The following is a 7,639-nucleotide window of genomic DNA, read 5'->3' as shown; positions in this document are numbered from 1 at the left end:
ATTTACATGTTGCATTTTTATGTATTCATTAACAATTATAAAATCATAAAATCCAATAAAGCAATACAAAAAGCATAAGTTTATTATACCAATCATTAATCTATGGTTTTTTAAAAATCTAATTGTTTGAGGTATGGAAATTCCAATGAATGCACTTTTATAAATTTAGAAATTAATCAATTAAAAATAAAGAGACACTAATATTTTAATAAAAAAATCGTGTATGTCAACATTCTTTAAATCTTTGTATACGTGTTAGGTATATCATAAACTTAGGATTGAGTTTACTATATCAAAAATCTTATACGTTACAAGCATAGTTAATTCTTAGATTACAAAGATAAAAACGCTTAAAAGTAGTAATGCCATTATAATATTTTTTTACAGCAAAAAGAACCAGAAATTATTTTTACTTTATGAATTAGCTCAACAATACCTAGAGAAATTAAAGTGTCAAACCCAGTAAAATAAGAAAGATCAATCCAATATTAATTGACTTATAGTATATTTTGCAAAGTCTTTATAATATGCGAAAAGATTACAATAGAGATAATTTTGTTTATTTTTATTTTTTTATAGGAGTAATGAATCAAAAATTATATTATTTTATAAACAAAAAAAAACATTTATAAAATACAAAATATTTGATTAACAATGCGATAGTGTATATGAATTTTCACATTTATCTATTCAAATAAAATTACATATTATTCTATGGAATTTTAAACTATCTTCTTATTAATTCATTATCTTTATTAACCATTTTGGCGTACCATTTGCAAAAATTAAAATTTAAAGGCGATATCCGATAATCTTTTTACTGGTTTTGTTTGAGTGTTAATTAAATATAATATTCTTAATTATACGGATTTTTCTATTTTGAGATCAAATAAGCTATGTATCTATGTAATGCACATGTAGTATTTCTGATAATTATATAGAAGTATTCTTGTTTTATATTCTAATATCAATATAGAATGTTTATTTTATATAGTATTTGTCATAAACACATGATTAATAAATTTCTATTATTTTAATCGAGTTTAAAGATCTATCTTACAGAAAAAAGAATAAATTTCCAATCTTATCATATCCTTTATAAATCTAGTAATATGTATTTATCATAACGTCCGTTATCTACATTTCTTGCACATATGTATTAGTATTTTAAGTGATATTTTGATGTCAAATTTACTTGAATGCGAACGGTGTGCAAATTTTATAATTTCGAGTTATCACCAATGTAAATATATGTAAGAAATCCATTTTTTTCACTTATTAAGTGATCCTCTGTTGCATAAACCATACAATTTTTCGACTATTTAACGTTATATAGATTTGATCATCGTGTATACAACAGATTTCGTTGGTTAACTGCGGATTTTGGTTAACTGTGTTAGATTATATTGACAGGATTATTTTAAGCTTAAGTTTTTTTTGCAAACGGAAAAAAAAATACAAAGTACGGTGTGATTTGATTTTTTTTTAATTTAGCTTAATGCATATTATGTTAATTTTAGCGGCAAAGGTCAATTTAAGGTCTCGCTTATAACAGATAGATATGTTCGGTCACCACTTGTTCTTCTATATTCTCAAAATTTCATTAAAATACACCTAGATAAATATATGCATGGAAATTACTTATTAGACATTCAAAAATCTTTAAAACACGAAAATCATATTTCTGTTAATTTTGAATAATTTTTTTGTCGATAAATGTTGAAGTTGATTAAGCTCTGAAAAACTATATTGAAATTTTTAGCGAGTAAAATTTTCAGATGTATTATTTATGCAACAGTATGCCTTACATATCAGTCTTTGCAAGATGAGTGATTTTTTTTTAATTTTATATCATTATTTGTTAAAGCCCTTTTCAATAATATTTTCTACTTTACAAAGTTTTATGATATTTATATCCATCTTTTTTCTTGTAAAATTGCATATTCGCATGTTCCGAAAAGTGATATTTTAGCTTTTTCTTCGATTATCTATTGAATTCATTCAATCAATTGTGACTTTCAAAATCATTATATATAAAATCAATAGATATATAAAATATAATGAAATAGAAAGTGATATATCGTAAGCAATGCAACAGATATTGTTTGCTTATTGTAATTTTTTTTCGCAAGATATTTTTTAAACAAATTGTATATAAATAAAGCTGTACCAAAATATTTACACTGTTCATATAGATTTGGTATTGTTCTATGGCCACTTCATATCTGATTCTGCAAAAAATATATATTATCACGAAAAAAATATGCCTAGGCACTTGGAGATGTTGTTTTTCTGCTACTTACATTAGAATGTAAAATATAACTAAAAAATGCGGGTTCTTATTAAAGTCAGAGTGAAAATAAAAATAATATAACTATATGTTATGTCCCTTTTTTTGTTTCTTCTTCTACCGTGAAAAACCATGTTTTTTTATGGAATAATTATTTCTTCTTCTTTGTCACTTATTGTTTCCTGTCATACTAATTTTGAACGATTTCGATTATTTTCTAAAGGGTATAAAAATGAATCAAATTTGGAAATTAGACATCTTTTGCAATGATTCATGGATTAGTTCTTACATAATTAATCGGATATAATTTTTCTTCTTAAGCATAATTCAGGATTCATATTATATATAAATCTAGTATAAAGATCATATTTACTTCTTAAAGAAGCTATAACTTACATCATTTATGTCAGAATTACAGTGTATCGAATTATTAATATTTTATGGGGACTCTTGGTGTGTAAAAAAAATATTTTCTCTGTTTAAAGTTTATAATTTATGTAATAAGGATTGGCTAGAGCTTTCTTTTTCGCAAATCATATTTTGAACATACAAAAAGTATTGATTAGCCTTATTTTAATTTTTTTCTGATATTTAACATTCTATAGAACTGTCATCTGTTTCATAAGTTTTCAAAGTTTATTTTTATTCACATTTTTTTTTGATTTCAGGGTTTTCTTTCTTTTTTATAGGTTATTATATTTATTAAAAGTTATAATACAAGATTAGCAGTTTATCAGAATAGAATAGTTGTCTGTAAAATTTAAAATTTTCCTTTAAGCAATTTCTTATCTTAAAAACAAATTAGTATATTGGTGCCGTAGCTTTTTTTATACTATTTCTCTCATGCAAACATATATTATATTGTTCTTGATGCTAATTTATATTTGCTATGCAAATTTCTTCTATAAAACATATATTTACATATATGACAGCATTTTTTTTTACTGGAATTAGCTTTAAATGTGAATTTGAATATTATAATAAATTTTATGGTACTGTGGAAATAAATATTTTGTATTTCTAAAATCTTTACAACTTAACACTAATATTTTTCAGAAAATTACAAATTGATTCAAAAAAAAATGAATATATTTTCTGAATCTTTTTTTTCTTTTATCAATTTGGATACTAATGTTTTACATTATAAATAAAGTTCTATACAAACCTTTATAGCCATTTATCTACGAAAATATTGTATTTGCATTGTTTTATGTACAATAACGGAAACTGTCTTTTCTATATTAAAATGATTGTTGGTGCGAAATTTTAGATAAAGTATGAATTAAAAAGGCTGATATCTAAAGTTTTTTTTTGCATAAATGTTCGGTGATGTAAATTTTCTTAATATTAAATAGTAGATTTACAGTTTAATTCATCATTTTTTAATAGAATTTTTATGTTTTATTGCAATAGATTGTCTCTATTGTATCAATTAGTGTAGTTTAGCTATATTTAGTGAAGAGGATGATTTTTCAGTGTCAATATCTCTTACAAGATTTTTTTAATTTAATAAATTTTGAAAATTTAAATAAAATTACCATTTTGCTTTTTTATAGATGTTATTTTAAAGAATAAACCAAACCCTTTGATATGGTAAAAAATTATGTTAACTTATTAAAAAAAAATGATGTAGTCATATCACTTCAAAACATGGTACACAATCGGACAAAATAACCTCGGTATATTTGATGGTTCTACTTTTTTGTTTATTTACTTTAATAGTTTATATATAGAAAATCGGATTTTTTTCGTTTAATAGAACATCATTTAATCGGGCTTATTTAATTATATACTATATAAGAAAAATTTTTAGTTGTGTTATGCATAATAATAAAAAAATCCATTTCATTTGATCTTGTGTTTAAATTAATTTTGCGCTAAAATTTTGATTTTAGGATAGCATTTCGTATTATAGTTTGTGAATTTTTCTTTAAGCTGTATTGGAATATTTCACATTGAAAAAATTCTCTATGAAAATATCTTTCACCTCTTGACATGATTCCATTTTTCGTGACTTAATTACAGAATCTATCACAAAAAAATATATTATTGGGCAATTTTTTTTTGTAATGTTCACTAACATTCTGAACATTTACGTTTGGAAGTTAAATTATATTTTTCATAAAAAAATAGCAATTATTGTGAAATTAATAATCCTTCGGACTTGGCTATGCAAATATTTATGATTTTTCTTTTAATTTTTATCTAAATTTATATTATAACCCAATAAAAATCAAATTTTATACTAAAAAAAAGTCTATAATGTTTATACATACATCTGTATAAATAATTATATAGATAATAAATAGTGTATTAATGTGATTATTCTAAAAAATAGTGTGAAAGAAACTAACTATATCTTCCCATGAAGTGTTAAACTTTTTTATTATCATATGATTTAGAAAAAATGCTAATTTGGCAGCTTTAACAGTTATGTAGTTGTATTTTTGCAGCTTTTAAAATATTTAAAGCACATTTACTGCGTATTAAATATGAATGTGCGCCATAATACTTTTTAAATTTATCTAATCTAAATTTATGTTTAATGGCTATTAGTTTAGTGTAGAAGACCATTAAAAGAAAAGGAAAAAGAGAACGAAGAAAAAACGAATAAGTTAAAATAAATATAAAAACCTTTATAATAATGCGAATTCAAATATATAATGGAATATGAAGATATTTTATATATCAAATTTCGATGAATTCGTATCAAATGTAAAATTATATAACCTAATAATCAAAGAAAATTTTATCATTTATAATACCATAAGTCGTTATATTTACATTAATACCTGAAATTTGTAATTTTTTGTTGTTTTTAAAATATACTGCTCAAATTGTTAGCTTTGTAACTTGTATCAATGTAATTCTTATTTTATATATGTTTAGAAAAATCATAATTGAAATATTACTTTTTTATTTATTAAAGTGATAATTTTTTACGTAAAGATATCTTAATAATTCCGCATTTTCTTTTTTTTTGAAATAAGTTATGTGAATACTTTGATTTATTTTAATGGCAAGAGTCTATAAGTGTTGTAAAAAACTGCTGTATATCAGCTTACCTTCTACTTTTATTTTCTGTTGGCACTGATTTTTTTTGCTTCGCCTATTGTGAATATAATATATAAATAGGTCACCTAATATGTTAAAAATTCACACACTTCCGACTTTATATTTTTAAAAAATCAAACTTAAAAGTAATATCATCATATAAATTAATAAAAAAAATATATCTTGACCCATAACCAAGGTATTTTTATGATTATAAAACTTCTATTCTATATACCATGCCTAAGGGATTAATTTTTTGCAAATCATAATTGTAAAAAAAAATTATACTTTAGAAAAAATATACTTGTTTCAAAAATAGATCTTTTCTACAGGTGAAATAGGTTTGTATATATTTCATATTCGAACAAGATTGATTCATATTTATAATTAGCCCTGTACATAGAGAATTTTAAAATACATCATTTTATAAAGAAGATGTAGTGCTAGTTATATTAATAGTACCCAAAGGTCTTATCTATAAACGCAAAAATAATTTAATTTTTTTCTGAATATCGAATTATAGGTTTTAATCTTGTAATTATTAAAAGAATAAGCAAAGAATATATTGATAAAAATCTAAATAACGCGAGAAAACTATAAATGACCATATTGATATTCAACTAAAATACCACGCTAAAAATTTTATTGCATATTTTTTATGAATAAACATAAGGTTTTTTTTACTACAATTTACGTTTTCTATATTTATATCATTTTTTATCTATCAAAACTACGTATTATAAGACGAAAAATATAAAATCTTTATAATTCACTATTTTGTTCTTGCAAAAAAAAAGTATGTAAAAGATTTTGAATATATATTTTTATAATATTGAAAAAACTTATTTCTTATACTATTTTAAATCTAATATTTTAAATTGTGCATTCTAATAGATATCTGACAGCTTTGAAACTTTTAATAATATGTGTGTAAAATAGCATGTCAGTTTTGTCAAAAAATTTATGACTAATGCATATCTTATCAGCTTATTCATATAATATCTTCTGTGATATAGATATAAGCAGTTTTTGTATTTTTTACACATTGAAATCGTAGAAAATCGAATATAACCGCATAGATGTAATTTAATTCCAAAATTTTCAAATTTACGTATGTCGGCGTACAATGTCTCTCTGTTAAACAAATTAGAAAATACGGTCCGTTAAAATCTAAAATGCGCGTTAATAAATAGATAAATATCAATAATTTTTTAAATAAGATATTGACCTACCAGAAACGCACATTCTTATTTTTTTTCATTGCATATTAATATAAAACATATAAAAAGGTTGTTTAATTGTATTAATTGCTTCGGAACAAAATATTACATGAAAATAGCCAAAATTGTTATGCTAATAACGTACATCGTGGGTATTTGAATCCCATTATTTTTCTTGTAAATTTTACACGTGCCTAATAACATCAAACGAGCATAGGATAAAAAATGTATAAGGTACTAATAAGAACATAAGTGTTCGAAAATGTAATAGAAAGTAAATTTTATACGATTATTAGATTATTTCCCAAATTAATTCATTTGATACATAAAATGACCAACAAAATAATTAACACAATCTCAATATGTTAAAATACAATATACTATTGCATTCGATGACATATATTGATGAAATTTTTGGTTTTAAGGTATAAAGCTTTGTTTTATTTTATAAAAAACTTTGAAAAAATATTTGTAAAAGAATTTAATCCTTTTTAGTTATATGCATGATAAAATTAGAGGTATTACGTATCTCTCATATTAATTTTTTTTCGAATATGTGATACGAATAACAGTATTTTATAGTATAAATATCCTATTTTTATGATATATAATCTAAAGGCTGGTAGAATTTTTTTGTGATTTAGCAGTATAAAATTTTTTTATAAACGATTTCATCAAATTATCAACTTAAATTAATTATTTTTATGGAATTTTTACCAAAACTTTTAGTTATTTTATAACATTGAAAAATTAACATTTTTTCCAATCGTTTTATTTTAAATCTAATAACAGCTGAATGTTAAAATGCTATTTTACAGTAAAAATTCAATGTAAAATACGATAAATTTTTTTCATATTTTTTTTTTCCTTAGAAATTGCAAGAATTTATTTAAAATTGTCGAAAAACTCATTTTCAAATATAAAGAGGGTTATAAAATTTTAGAAACTCAGTTTTTATTCATTTTTGTCGTTGAAACCCGCTGATAAAATGCATAGAAGAAAAAAGACATGAAAAATCGAGTGAGAGCATAAAAATTTTTGAAAAATTACTTCATTTTGTTCTTTTTGAACAATA

This window comes from Rhyacophila brunnea, unplaced genomic scaffold (genome assembly GCF_057557595.1).
Source record: "Rhyacophila brunnea isolate RB1 unplaced genomic scaffold, BYU_Rbru_1.0 scaffold_62, whole genome shotgun sequence".
Classification (NCBI taxonomy): domain Eukaryota; kingdom Metazoa; phylum Arthropoda; class Insecta; order Trichoptera; family Rhyacophilidae; genus Rhyacophila; species Rhyacophila brunnea.
This window is presented reverse-complemented; position numbering follows the sequence as displayed.